Source organism: Myotis nattereri (genome assembly GCF_964212035.1).
Source record: "Myotis nattereri genome assembly, chromosome: 15".
NCBI lineage: Eukaryota > Metazoa > Chordata > Mammalia > Chiroptera > Vespertilionidae > Myotis > Myotis nattereri.
Window position 1 is genome coordinate 34,134,406 of NC_138090.1, and position 15,459 is coordinate 34,149,864.

Sequence of the window (15,459 nt, forward strand, 5' to 3'; positions counted from 1 at the left end):
CACCTGGGAGCTGGCCTAAGCAAGCAGGTCGTTATCTCCCAAGGGGTCCCAGACTGGGAGAGGGCACAGGCCGGGCTGAGGAACCCCCCGCCCCCGCCCCCCCGAGTGCACAAATTTTTGTGCACCGGGCTTCTAGTCCTATATAATAAAGAGCTACTATGCAAATAGTCATCATACCTTTACACCGTCACACTGTAATGGCTCAGACACTCAACACTGGGGAGAGAGGAATGGGGATCAGCAAGGCACAAATGAGCTCACAAGAGAGGAATGGGGACCAGCCAGGCTGTGGCCCAGGAGAGGGACAAGTTGCCCACCTTGTGGTCCGGGGTTCCAATGGCTGTGGCTGTGCCTGCGACCTGGGAGAGGGACAAGCTGCCGGCCCCACAGTCCCGGGCACCTGCGGCTGTGGCCTGGGTGAAGCCACCCACCCACGGTCCCCTGTGGCTGGCCTGGGCGAAGCTAGCCCAGGTCCTGGGTGCCTGCGGCTGGCCAGAGGGAGGGAAGCCCAGGTCCTGGGTACCTGAGACTGGCCGGAGGAGGGAATCCTGGGTCCCGGGTGTGGGGTGAGGCAGAGGCGGTTAGGGGCCATCAGGCCGGTAGGGGAGCAGTTAGGGGCAATCAGGCAGGCAGGCAGAGGTGGTTAGGGCGATCAGGCAGGCAGAGGGGTTAGGGGTGATCAGGCAGGCGAGTGATTATGAGCCAGCGGTCCCGGATTGCAAGAGGCAGTCGGACAGCCCCCAAGGGGTCCTGGGTTGGAGAGGGTGCAGCAGAGCTGAGGGACCACCCCCTTGTGCATGAACTTCATGCACCGGGGCTCTAGTCCTATATAATAAAAGCCAAATATGCTAAGTGTCCTGTTGTCCGGTTGGCCATTCAACCAATCAAAGCATAATATGCTAATGATATGCTAAGGCTGCTCAACTGCTTGCTATGAAGTACACTGACCACCAGGAGGCAGACAGTTGACTAGGCAACCAGTCACTATGACGTGCACTGACCACCAGGGGGCAGACAGCCAACCGGTCAACCAGTCACTATGATGTGCACTGACCACCAGTGGGCTCCAGGGCATGTCCGACCGGTAGGTTAGCTTGCTGCTGGGGTCCGGCCAATCAGGACTGAGTGAGACAGGTTGGACATGCCCTGGAGCCCTCCTGCAGCTAGCCAACTTCCCACATCCCTCTCTGGCCCCGATCGTGCACCGGTGGGGTCCCTTGGCCTGGTCTGTGACCTCTCACAATCCGGGACCCCTTGGGGGATGTCAGAGAGCTGGTTTCGGCCCGATCCCACAGGCCAGGCCGAGGGACCCCACTGGTGCACGAATTCGTCCACTGGGCCTCTAGTGAAGGAATAAGATTCAACACTAAATGGTTCTGCAGTAGAAGCGATACATCTAATTCAAGTTAGCTGTATTAGTAGGTGGGCTGGTCCCATAAGCAGACTAGGGGAGGAAACAAAATCAGATGGGTAGGAGTTGATGAGATAAATAAATCTTGGGAATGTGCCTGAAGTATCTGTGGCACATGCAGGTGATGGTGATATCTATTTGGAGGCTGGATATAGTTTTGACACTCAGAATAGCAGTATACAATTAAAATTAATTGAGCATCATTAGAATAACAGTAGTGGATTGTGAATAGGAACAGAGGACTGTAAAGATAAAGAACCAATACAGAATCTAGGTAACACCAGTACTTACTAGATCCACATAAAAAGATAAATGTTCTGAAAGAAAACACCAAGACAATTCTCTTTGAAATCAAGGGCAGAATATTTCAAGGGTTACAATTCCAGTTCAGTAGGTGACCTAATCATATACAATTACTTCTCCTCCATCTGCGTATAGAAATAGAATAAATTTTAAAATAGAAATAAATCTATAACACCATTAGCATCCTGGGGGAGTATTATTAGCAGGTCACAGATTTTAGGAATTGTTAGCAGCCATAAGCAAACTTTAAGGATCACACCGCAAAAATACAGGAGTCTCAGTTCCTTGTATAATTTGCCAAGCACAGATTCTCAAAGCCTCAAGATAGGATTTCCTGTCATTTAATAATTGCAATCAATTCGATATCCATCTTGACTGTCTTATCTAAGCAAGAGAGGTTATGCAGTAATATATTCTCATTTATTTATTTACTAGAGGCCCAGTGCACGAAATTCATGCCCGGTGTGGTTCCTAGGCCTGGCTGGTGATCGAAGTGCAAGTGTCTGGCATGAAGAGCAGGTTCCAACTGACCTCTGGGCCCTGGGCAGCACCTGGGCCCCCAGGCCTCCGTACACCCCCCTCTGCCTGAGTATAATATACTCAAGTATATTTTTTTTCCATTGCTTTTTAGAGAGAATGTAATGGAGGGAGGAAAGGAGGAAGGGAGGGAGGAGGGAGGGAGGGAGGGAGAGAGAGAGAGAGAGAAACATTAATGTGAGATACACAGACTGGTTGCCTCCTGCATGCTCTCCAGCCCAGGTGCTCTCTGACCTGGGCCTGGATAGAACCTACAACCCAGGTTTGTGTCCCTGACCAGGAATCAAACTCATGACCCTTTGGAATGTGGGCAATACTCTATCCATTTAGCAACCCCAGCAAGGGTTATTCTCATTTAATTTGAGGAAATGCATTTTAGTCCCAGCAATGCTTCTGGGTGAAGACTGAGAAAGATGTTGAATGATATACCCTCTTAATGTGTAAACACTGGTTAAAATTAGAAGGAGTACTTGTAGAAGATAAATGCTTATCAGGCCAATATGGGAAGAAATGAGAACCACTTCTCTTAAGGGAAAGATAGGCAGGATTTAAAACAAACAAACAAAAAAACACAAAGGCTCAAATATCCTTCAAAAACAAAACAAAAAACTATTTCAGAGAGAAACCATCACCTCACCTGAGCCATGGTTTTGAGATTTGCAAGAGACAGTCTTCTTTTGGGATCCTCTTTGGAAACAGGGTGGTTCCTAAGAAGGCAAAGCTAAGATGAAAAGATGCCATGTTTCACCACACACATACTTACAGCTCTCTTATGACTCAAATTGAAATTCCCTCCATTTCCCTTGTTTTGGCCCTTGTCAACTCAGAACATTCCACATAAACAGTATAGGGAATGGGGGATAAGCTAGACAACTCTTATTTTACCCCCAAAATCAGAGATACAGGCTATTGGGGCAACAGGTTAAATTTTGGGAGAGCTCCCCTCCCCTCTAGCACCGTCTTTTCTTGCATAAGTAGCCTACTGATATTAACTACTTCTAAGCTGTTCTCCATTAAGGCTCTACCATTTATACTGTCACCAGAAATATATGAGAATACCTGTCACCCCTGATGAATACTGCTGATATGAACTTCTTAATGCTTGCCTATCTAACAGATATAAATTGTGCTTCTAGTTTTTATTTTTCTTATTATGAGAGAAGGTAAGATTCTTTTCGTAAGTTTAAAAACCATCTTTAGTTTCTTCTCTCTTAAAATTCTTTCGGTTTTCTATTAGGTCATTTTTATTTTCTAGATTGATCTTAGATCTCTTTTAAAGGAAGGAAATTAATCCTGTATTTACTTAAAGTAATTTTTTATACTTTCTCACTTGACTTTGTGTTTTTCCCATACAAAAATAACTAAAAAAAAAAAAATACTATGGGCCATCTGGTTATATAATAACCTATATTTCCTCCACTCACTGAAACTGCCATCTTTACCATATACTTTATTGCCTGTATGTATTTGACTAGATCTGGACTTTATATTTAGTTCCACTGATGTGTTCATAATTGCCAAGATCACTCTACAGTTATTATAGTTTTAAAGCACATTAAAATACTTTCCCCTTCATTACTTTTCTCTTTCAGAATTTCCGGCTTGTTTATATTCTCCTAAGAACTTTAGAAAGTGCAAAATTTTACTGAAATATTAATGGAGCTGCATGAAATGTTTGGGAGTTTGGACCTTTTATCATATTGTGTCTTCCTTCCTTTTACTTGTCTTATTTTTAAGTCTCTTAGGAATATTTTCTAAAAATTTGAACAACTCATGGAATCCTTTATATTTCATATTTTTGATAGCCACTGGTCACTTTCATGTTTTCAGATATATCTATATCTATATCTATATCTATATCTATATCTATTATATATCTACTAGTGGCCCGGTGCATGAAATTCGTGCACGGAGGGAGGGGGGAGTGTCCCTCAGCCCAGCCTGCACCCTCTCCAATCTGGGACCCCTCAGGGGATGCCTGACTGCTGGTTTAGGCCCGATTCCTGTGGGATTGGGCCTACACCGGCAGTTGGACACCCCTCTCCCAATTCGGGACCGCTGGTTCCTAACCACTCACCTGCCTGACTGCCTGATCGCCCCTAACCACTCTGCATGCCAGCCTGCTCGCCACCAACTGCCCCCCCCCCCCGGCAGCCTGCTTGCCTCCAACTGCCCCCCTCTTGCCAGCCTGATCACCCCCAACTGCCCCCCACTGATGGCCTGCTTGCCCCCAACTACCCCCCAGCCAGCCTGTTCACCCCCAACTGCCTGCCCCTCCGCCGGCCTGATCACCCCAACTGCCCCCCTTGCCTGCCTGCCCACCCTGCCAGGGCTCTGTGATCAATGCTGCGCAGAGGGAGGCCCTGCCCACTCTGCTGGGGCTCTAGGATCAATGGCAGAGCAGAGGCAGGCGTTTCCCACCAGGCTTGGGCTCACCATCGATCCCCACCCACATGGAGGCCCTGCCCACCCTGCTGCGGCTCTGGGATCAATGGCAGAGCAGAGGCAGGTGTTTCCCACCAGGCCTGTGCTCCGCTATTATTCCCAGAAGGTCATCCGGAAGGTCTCTCGGTCTAATTAGCATATTACCCTTTTATTAGTGTAGATATCTATACAGCTATACACACACACACACACACACACATACATATATATGCATATATGCATATATATGCATATATATACATACACACACACCTGTGCCTTGCTAATGTTTCTTCCCCACAGTAAACCTCTGAGTTTTCTAATTGTTTTCAGTGTTAATTTTTAACAGGATGGTAACTCAGAAATCTTCTGCCTCAGTTTTAGCGGATGCCCCCAAGATGGTGAGTGAAACAAGCTTTGAAGTATCCCTCATTCTAAATACTGTCTTGTAAAGTATCTGACTGCAGTTTTTGTACCATTAATTTAACTCCTACTTCAACTGGCTGGAGAGGCTGAGATAAGGGAGTAAATTATTTTTAGAACATAGTTTTCCAGGGGGAAGAAATGTGGGTGCTTCTCCCTTCCTGATAACATACAAGAGGCCTCTCACATCCTGATGCCACTGGGAACCAAAGCGATGAGAAAAAGTGCGGGGAACTTGTACATGTTTCCAGGATTTAGGAGGGCAAAGTGACTAAGGTAGCTAATTCTCACCTGAGCTCTAGATAAGGAACCCATGCATGGAGCCTGCCTGGGTTGGCTTGGATCCTCCTGTCCATGAGGACTGACTGGAGAGACAAGCCCCACCACCAGAGCAGATGGGCCACTGCATATTCAGAGGAAAGTAGTGGGGAGGCAGCTGAAGAAGTGGCTGTGCCCAATAGAAGAAAAGTATATCTGGAAGTTCCCATCAGTAGGTTCTCCCAGAAGGTAAAAGATAACTTACACTAAATTATAGTATAAGAGGTACCAGCTTCTTCCTGTCCTGACTTCTGACTTCTCTTCCCTTTTCCAGCTCCTAGTCCACTCTAACTGGAGACTAACCACCTAGGAGTAAAGAGGAGACAAAAGAGAGGTTGAGGAATTAGAGAAGACATTGCAGGTTTCCAGCAGGAGGGACAGTTTTCTGCTTTTAAAACAAGTTTTGAAGTATTAACTTCTGCAATGTATATTTTATTTAGCTAAATGACTATTATAAGATGGGACTGATGCTTAAATGTCTAACAGATTTTTTATTGTCTTTAGAATGACTGAAGAATTATTAAATCTGCCCAGGAATTCATCCAGCAGCTGCAGAAGCAGCAGCAGGAGGGGAAAAATACACCCCCCCACACACACCCAAATGGAAATTCTGAGAGCATCAGTTTTGGGTTCTACTCATCTATCTATCATCTATCTATCTATCATCTATCTATCTATCTATCTATCTATCTATCTATCTATCTATCTATCCTATATAATAAAGAGGTAATATGCAAATTGACCATCATGCCCCCACAAGATGACTGCCTATGACCAGGCTGGCAGGGGGGTTAGTGAGGGACAACCAAACGACTGAACAGCAGGCTGCATGGGGTGACCAGGCCGGCAGGGGGGTTAGTGAGGGATGACCAAACGACTGAACAAGTAGGCTGTGTGGGGTGACCAGACCGGCAGGGGGGTTAGTGAGGGATGACCAAACGACTGAACAAGCAGGCTGTGTGGGGTGACCAGGCCGGCGGGGGGGCGGGGGAGGGGGACATGAGGGGCGACCAGGCTGGCAGAGGGGGGCGGCCAAGCCAGCAGGGGTTGCAGTAAGAGGCGACCAGACTGGCGGGTGGGGGAGGCAATTAGGGGCAACCAGGCCAGCAGAGGGGGACAGTAAGGGGTGACCAGGCCGGGGGGGGTAGTTAGGAGCAACCAGGTTGGCAGGGAGGGGGGCAGTTGGGGGTGACCTGGCCGGCAGCGGGGGGCAGTTAGGGGCGACCAGGACGGCACGAGAGGCAGTGAAGGGCGATCAGGCCGGCGGTGGGGGAGGGGGGGGTGAGTTAGGGATGACCAGGCAGGCAGGCAGGCAGGTGAGCAATTAGGAGCCAGCGCTCCAGGATTGTGAGTGAGATGTCTGACTGCTGGCATCCGAGGAGTCCCAGATTGGAGAGGGTGCAGGCTGGGCTGAGGGGATCCCCGCCCCCATGCACGAATTTCGTGCACCAGGCCTCTAGTATATATAAAAGCCTAAGCCACCGTTGGACAGCTCCACCGGTGACGCGCACTGACCACCAAGGGGCAGACGCTCAGAAGGATAGGTTAGCTTGCTGCTGGGGTCCCGTGGATTGGGATTGGGCCAGACAGGCTGGACTCCCTTTGGAGCCCCCCCACAGTCCCTCCCGGGCCAGATCATGCACAGTGGGATCCCAGATTGTGAGAGGGCACAAGCCAGGCAGAGGGACCCCACTGGTGTACGAATCGGTGCAACCGGCCTCTGGTTTCAACATATTGGTCATTAGTCAATATGGGGTTTCCCAAAATACTATCCTGACATCTGAAAATTATTTTCATTTTATCTCATCCTCTCCATTTTGAAAATCTCTATTTTTTCACTTGTTTAAATGCCACAGAGTCAAATTCTACAGGCATATAAAATAACCAATATTCAGATAATCTAAACAATACATATTTAACTAACCATGCACCCAATTCTCAAGCGTTCCATCTAGTTACACAATGAGGCACATTCATAGTCACCCCGATCTGTGCACACAAAATACTTCAAAAAGTATACATACGTCCAGTTATAGCACCCACTACACGATCACAGACACGTCATGCATAATCTCAGGGAACCCATCACATTACATCTCACAAAGTAGCAAAATCTCACTCACAAACCCTTCACTGTCGTCTCTCCAAAATCGCATACAGTCTTAACACAAATCGACTCGCACCTATTTTAAAAATTAGACACAGAGACCCTCTCACTTTCACAACCAATCGGTGTCACAACGTCACACAGGAGTAACATGTGCCCCAATACACACACGGACAGGCACAAAAAACTACACAAACAGAACGCCCGCGTGCTGGGGTTTCCTCATAAGGGGGTGGGGAGTGACGGGCAAACACAGTTCCCGCCCACACCGAGCACAGTTCCCTCTTCGGCCCTCTCCAGCCAGGACCGCGGCCGGACGGGCTCTCGGTCCCTCCTCGGAGTTCCCGGCCTCGGCTCCCTGTTCCTTCTGCCTAGGTTTTCGCTTCCATTCTCGCATTCTCTAGGGCCAGGACTCGAGCTTTCCTCCCCGGCCTTCTCAGCCTATGTTCCCTCTTCCTTTCACGCTTTCCCCAGCCCAGGTTCCCGCCCCCCTCCTCAGCGTTACCCCGGCCGGCCACCTCCCGCCCCGCAGGCGCCGCTGCCTCACCTCCGACCACTAGCCAGCGTCTGCGCTTGCGCACTCCGCGCCCCTTCCGTTCCCCAGACGCCGCCGCTCGGCCGCTCGGGCTCCAGCGCGCCTCCTGCCCGTAGGGTCTTTCCAGCCTTGAACTACATTTCCCACCGGCCCCGCGGGATGCTTTGGAGAAGAACTTCCATCTCGGTTCATTACTAGTTCCCCTCCAGGAGTCCTCAAACACCTCCTCCTCCGACCTAGTGGTAACCTAGGAATCTGGGCGCGCCGAGCGCTCACGGTGTGTGCGCGCGGTAAGGAGGCCGGGAAGGGTCCAGGGTGCGGGATTTGTTCGTATCTGCCCGCCCCCACCCCCCCACCCCGCCCCGCGGGATTTTTGGAATGGCCGCAGTTGGCTGTCACGTGGAGTATGTGGCAGGGTGGGGTTTGAGACCACCTATCATAAGACAGTGCTGCCCTTACTTCGTGCCATGCAAGAGGATTTTGATTGTGATCCGTTCATTTCGCTTGTGTCACCGGGATGGAGCTTCATTTCTGCAGTTCTGCTTTAACATTTGGGACTGAGAAGTTCTGCTGAAGATCTCCCTGAGAGTATCTATGTCCCTGAAAATGAGGAGGCCTGTGTTAGCCAGAGCTGCCCTGCACTGAAGCTTGGCTTGAGCTGCTGTCCTCATGGCATCCCCACCTCCATTGCCCAGCCTCCTGCTTAGTGTGTGTGTGTGTGTGTGTGTGTGTGTGTGTGTGAATGGAGAGTCCCCTACCCAGGGGCCAATTTTAGGTTCTCTCCTTTGTTAGGATCTGTATTCCCGGGTTTCCTGCTGCTTCCTTTTCTCCCACTTCTCTCAAAATAATGAGGTCATTAATGTCTTTTTGTTTTCATCCACAAACTTTTGGGCTGGTTACACAGCAATAGGTAACTGAAATAGGTGTTTAACTCTCTAGTCTTTTTTCTATCACCTTATATTGATATAATTATGTCAACCTGTTTTGTAAAGTGATTTTTTTTGCTGATATTATATCTTAAAAATATTCTATATCCTTCATTATTTTCTACAACTGTGCATATTACAAAGATATTTTGTAATTTATTTAACCAATAACTTTCCTGGGTAACTCTTTCTCTTTGCTGTCCAGCTCCAATGTCTTCACCAAACTTTTACATTTCCTTCCAGGACCTTATGGGTGGTCATGGGTTTCTGTCATTATAGGGGTCTGTAGACTTCAGAGTGTGGCATTGACTTCTGCTGAGTGGAGTATTAGATGACTCACCCCACTCAGAGGAATTTGTTTAATGATGTGTGATATAGGACCTTATACTCATTTATTTAATTGATCAATTGGGTCTCCCTGATTATAACTCTTTTCCCTTTTCCAATTCAATATCTGCATTCTGGAGCCATCTTACTTTCTTTTCTTTTTTAAAAAATATATTTTATTGATTTTTTTACAGAGAGGAAGGGAGAGAGATAGAGAGTTAGAAACATCGATGAGAGAGAAACATCGATCAGCTGCCTCCTGCACACCCCCTATTGGGGATGTGCCCGCAACCAAGGTACATGCCCTTGACCGGAATCGAACCTGGGACCTTTCAGTCCGCAGGCCGACGCTCTATCCACCGAGCCAAACCGGCTAGGGCCATCTTACTTTCTTCACTGTGACGCATTGGGGAATGCAACTCTTTAGAGTGCTTAGGTAACTTTCTGAAGGATTGGTTTACGGTTCCTAGAGGTGGAAATGAGCATCTCTGCTGTGTTATTTCTAAATGTCACCATCCCAGTCCTTCAGATTACTTTTTCAACGTCCTTTTCTGCCTGACGATCAAGGGGATGGTCTGAATTTCTGCATAGCCACATCAGGCCTAAGTCCCACCTATAAGAGTCATCCATATTGTACTTAGCAGAAGTTTGTAGTATGACATTGTTATATAGTATATCTTTGTCTGGATATACTATACTTTATCAGTTTTCCTGTTGATGGGATATTTGGGTGTTTTCAGTTTTTGGCCATTGTGAGGAAAGCTGCTATGAGCATTCTTGTACCAGTCTTTTGGTGTACATATGAAATCAGAATTTCTGGGTTAGAAAGTACATATATATTTAGCTTTTATAGATACTATTAGTATTTGAAGGTGATTGTTCCATTTTACACTCCTACCTACAATGTATGAGAATTCCAGTTGTTCCACATCATCAGCATTATTATTATTAGCATCATTCTTTTGAATTTTAACCATTTTAGTGGGTGCGTAGTGGTACACTTACATTTAGTTTGCATTCCCCTCATGACCAATGATGCTGCAAATATCAGTTCCTATGGACAATGAAATAATTCTTTGAGCCACAGAGCTGGAATGAACAAAATGGAAATAAGTGACATTTCACAATAAAAAAAGTAAGTGCCTAACTTGCCATGTAGCCCAGCAAGTGCAGTCTTGGCCATTTATCCCAGAGAAGTGAAAACTTATGTTTACACAAATGCCTGTACATGAGTGTTCATAGCAGCTTTATTTGTAATAACCAAAAACTGGAAACAACCCAAATATCCTTTAATAGGTAATTGGTTAAATGAAGTAGGGCATATTTATACCATGGAAAAACACTCATCAGTAAAAAGGGGTGAGTTATTGAATCACAACTTAAATGGATATCAAGTGAATTATGCTGAGTAAGAAAGCAAAACTCATAACATTACAAACCGCATGATTCCATTTATATAATGTTCTTAATATGACAAAAATACGGAGATGGAGAACAGGGAATGAAGAGGAGATGGTGTGACTATAAAAGGGTAAAATAAGGGATCCCTGTGAATCATGTTCTGAAGTGATGGAGGTGGTCACATAATTCTACACATGTGATAAAACTACATAGAACTAAATATACACAGACATACACAAATGGGTGCATGTAAAACTGAGAAAATGTAAATAAGGTCTGTAGATTGTATCAATATCAATGTCTTGGGTCATGACATTGTACTATAGTTTTATAAGAAGTTACCAGTGAAGGAAAGTGGATGAAGGTGATATGGGAATCTCTATATTATTTCTTTCTTATTCTTTTTTTTAAAAAATCCTCACCAGAAGATATTTTTTCCATTGATTTTTAGAGAGAGTAGAAGGGAGGGAGGAAGAGGAGAGTGAGAGCGTGCGTGCAAGAAAGAGAGAAAGAGAGAGAAAAATATCGATTGGTTGCCTCCTGCATGCTGGGGATTGAACCTGCAACCAAAGTACGTACCCTTGACTAGGAATCAAGCTTGCAACCCTTTTGGTCCACGAGCTAATGCTCTAACCACTGAGCAACTGGCCAGGGCTCTATATTATTTCTTTCAACGGCATATAGATTTACAATTATCTCAAAATAAAAAGTTAAAATATAAGCATATAGATGGCAAAAGTGATTTGGCATTTGGAAAAATATAAAATTATATCCAGAACTCACACCACACTACAAGAATAAACTCCAAATAGATCAGGGATATAAACATAAAAAATGAAACCATATAGGAAGTCATGGGTGAATTCCTGTTTTCACTTCAGTGTTAGAAAAACTCTCTAACTATGACCCAGAAAACAGACACCATAAAAGAAAATATTGAAAAATCTGAAATATTCAAAAGTTTGACTACATTGAATAAGTCAAAAGATAAGTTACATATTGGGAGAAAATATTTGTTAAATATATCATAGATAAAGGGCTAATATTCCTGTATTAGTTTACTAGGGCTGCCATAACAAAAATACCATAGACTAGGTATTTTAGAAAACAGAAATTAATTTTATCAATTCTCAGAGGCTGGAAGTCCAAGATCAAGGCATTGACAGGTTTGGCTTCTCCTGAGGTCTCCTCTCCTTGGCTTGCAAATAGCTGCTTTCTGTGTCCTCATATGGCTTTTTCTTTTTAAAAGGAATCCCTGGTGTATCTCTCCCTATATGCCCTAATCTCCTTTTAGAAAGACAGTACTTAGATTGGAAAAGGCCCACCCTAACAGCCTCATTTTAGCTTAATTACCCCTTAAAAGGCCCTATCTCCAAATATAGTCATTCTAAGGTACTGGGGATTAGAGCCTCAACATATGAACTTGGGAAGTGGGGGACATAATTCAGTCCATAGAATTTCTAATATCAAAAGAACCTCTTCATTTCACCATATATACAAATATTGAATCATTATGTTGTATATCTGAAACTAATATAATGTCATGTCAATTATACCTCAATTAAAATAACAAAAACCCTCTTAAAATTGATGGAAAGACCCTCCCCAAAAGAAAACCTTGACAGGAAAAAAATGGATAAAAGACAATTCACAAAAAAATATGTAAAAGTGACCCTTAAATGTATGAAAAGAGAAATGTATATTAAAATAATCCTGAAACTGTTTTCACCTATCAGAATGTCAAAAATCAAAAAGTTGAACATTAAAATTAATTAAAAATTAAAATATTCTGTTGGTAAGACAGGGTGTAATGGGCAGAATGGCAACTTCAAAAAAGATATGTCCACATCCTAATCACTGGTACTTGTGAATGGTACTTTATTTGGGAAAATGGTCTTTATAGATATAATTAACGATCCTGAGGTGAGGAATTCATCCTGGATTGACGGGGTGGACCTAAATCCAATGACAGGTGTCCTTGTAAGAGTGAGGCAGAGAGAGATTTGACAAAAGAAAAGGAGGTGATGAGATCATGGAGGCTGAAATTGGAGTCATGGGCTCTGGCACGTAGCTCAGTTGGTTAGAGCATTGTCCTGATTCGCTAAGGTGGTGGGTTCGATCCTTGATCAGGGCACATACAAGAATCAACCAGATTGTATGGGAGAACCAAGATGGCGGCATAGGTTAACGCCGGAGTTTGCTGCCTTGAACAACTACTTCAAAAGTGAAACTAAAAGACGGAACGGACATCACCCAGAACCACAGGAACGCTGGCTGAGTGGAAGTCCTACAACTAGGAGGAAAGAGAAACGCATACGGACACTCAGAGGAGGCGCAGTGCTGAAGTCAAATTCTGAGGTGCGGAGTGCAAGGAGTGGGCTGGCGGTGGAGGGCGTGGTTGGTGTTTTCAATCGGGAGGGAGTCGCAGACTCTGAGCTCCAGATACGGGCGAGTCTTTAGGGACCCAGACTCAAACGGGAGAAGCGGGACTGTCTGGCTTCGGTCAGAGCGAGTGCAGCTTTCTCTCCGAGGTTTGCAGCGGGTGCTGTGACTCAGAGAGGCAGAGCCCCTGGGGACAGGACTGAGAGCCGCCATAACTGCTCTCTCTGGCCCACCCTGTTGATCCTGTGCGACCCGCCCCGTCAAAGCCCTGCACAGAGGCATTTGCCAGATAGCCTCAGGCAAAGGCTAGATTAGCACCTCCCTAGAGGACAGAAGTTCTCTCACTGCAGACACAGCTGATTCTCACAGCCACTTGGCCTGGAGGTCAAACCCTCCCTGGTATTAGCTACAACAATCAAGGCTTAACTACAAGACTGCGCAAAAGACCACTAGGGGGTGCACCAAGAAAGCATAACAAAATGCGGAGACAAAGAAACAGGACAAAATTGTCAATGGAAGATATAGAGTTCAGAACCACACTTTTAAGGTCTCTCAAGAACTGTTTAGAAGCCGCCGATAAACTTAATGAGATCTACAAGAAAACTAATGAGACCCTCGATGCTATGTTGGGGAACCAACTAGAAATTAAGAATACACGGACTGAAATAACGAATATTATACAGACTCCCGACAGCAGACCAGAGGAGCGCAAGAATCAAGTCAATGATTTGAAATGTGAGGAAGCAAAAAACACCCAACCAGAGGGGCGGAATGAAAAAAGAATCCAAAAATGCGAGGATAGTGTAAGGAGCCTCTGGGACAGCTTCAAGCGTACCAACATCAGAATTATAGGGGTGCCAGAAGATGAGAGAGAGCAAGATATTGAAAACCTATTTGAAGAAATCATGACAGAAAACTTCCCCCACCTGGTGAAAGAAATGGACTTACAGGTCCAAGAAGCGCGGAGAACCCCAAACAAAAGGAATCCAAAGAGGACCACACCAAGACACATCATCATTAAAATGCCAAGAGCAAAAGATAAAGAGAGAATCTTAAAAACAGCAAGAGAAAGAAACTCAGTTACCTACAAGGGAATACCCATACGACTGTCAGCTGATTTCTCAACAGAAACTTTGCAGGCCAGAAGGGATTGGCAAGAAATATTCAAAGTGATGAATACCAAGAACCTACAACCAAGATTACTTTATCCAGCAAAGCTATCATTCAGAACTGAAGATCAGATAAAGAGCTTCACAGATAAGGAAAAGCTAAAGGAGTTCATCACCACCAAACCAGGATTATATGAAATGCTGAAAGGTATCCTTTAAGAAGAGGAAGAGGAAGAAAAAGGTAAAGATACAAATTATGAACAACAAATATGCATCTATCAACAAGTGAATCTAAGAATCAAGTGAATAAATAATCTGATGAACAGAATGAACTGGTGATTATAATAGAATGAGGGACATAGAAAGGGAATGGACTGACTATTCTTCGGGGGGGAAAGGGGTGTGGGAGATGCGGGAAGAGACTGGACAAAAATTGTGCACCTATGGATGAGGACAGTGGGTGGGGAGTGAGGGCGGAGGGTGGAGCGGGAACTGGGAGGAGGAGAGTTATGGGGGGGGGGGGAAAGAGGAACAAATGTAATAATCTGAACAATAAAGATTTAATTTAAAAAAAAAAGCATTTTTCCCCTGCATTGTATAAAGAAGCCAAAAAAAAAAAAAAAAAAAAAAAAAGAATCAACCAATGTATGCATGAGTGGGTGGAACAACAAGTTGATGTATTTGTCTCTCTCTCTCTCTCTCTAAGCCTCAATTTTAAAAAAGGCTAACTTCTATGCTAAAACATGATTTAACAAAAAAATTGGAATCATAGGGCCACAGGTCGAGGAATACAAGGAGCTGGAAGAGATTCTCCCCTAGAGTCTCTCAAGGGAATGTGACCCTGCTGACACCTTGATTTTGGACTGCTGGCCCCAGAACTGTGAGAGAGAATAAATATCTATTGTTTTAAACTACCCACTTTCAGGGGAAGACCTGAAAAAGAGAAAGCCTGAGTTTATAAAGGCAAAAACCAATTTTTCCTATTGGCTATCTAGCTGGATATGATGACTAGTTCAAAAACGATTGATTAGGTCCCTGTGTGAGACTCTGAAGTAAGCCTCTGCGTGATAGAGAGGCAAGTTCCAGGATGAGCTTCTATGGCAAGCACAAAAGTCCAAACCTCAACTGGGTGTGGATGTGCCGGAACCTGACTTTCCTAATGATGTCCTGAGTCCAATTTAGGTCCCCTCGACACCGCTGATTCCATTTTCAGATGATTCTGTTCAGAATGGAGACCAGTCTTTGGGAACTCAGGC

The 15,459-nt window shown here is 45.2% G+C and overlaps 1 long non-coding RNA gene across 2 annotated transcripts in view; it reads right to left on the minus strand.

The window, feature by feature from the left end:
- Positions 1-8,356, minus strand: part of LOC308531059 — a 64,717-nt gene extending 56,361 nt beyond the window's left edge. For both annotated transcript variants that reach the window (XR_013996886.1, XR_013996887.1), the window contains exons 1-3: positions 8,071-8,356; positions 5,622-5,722; positions 2,889-2,958 (exon numbers count right to left, since the gene is read on the minus strand). This is a non-coding gene — a long non-coding RNA (uncharacterized lncRNA). The remainder of the gene's footprint in view (positions 1-2,888; positions 2,959-5,621; positions 5,723-8,070) is intronic.
- Between the last annotated feature and the right edge of the window lie 7,103 nt (positions 8,357-15,459).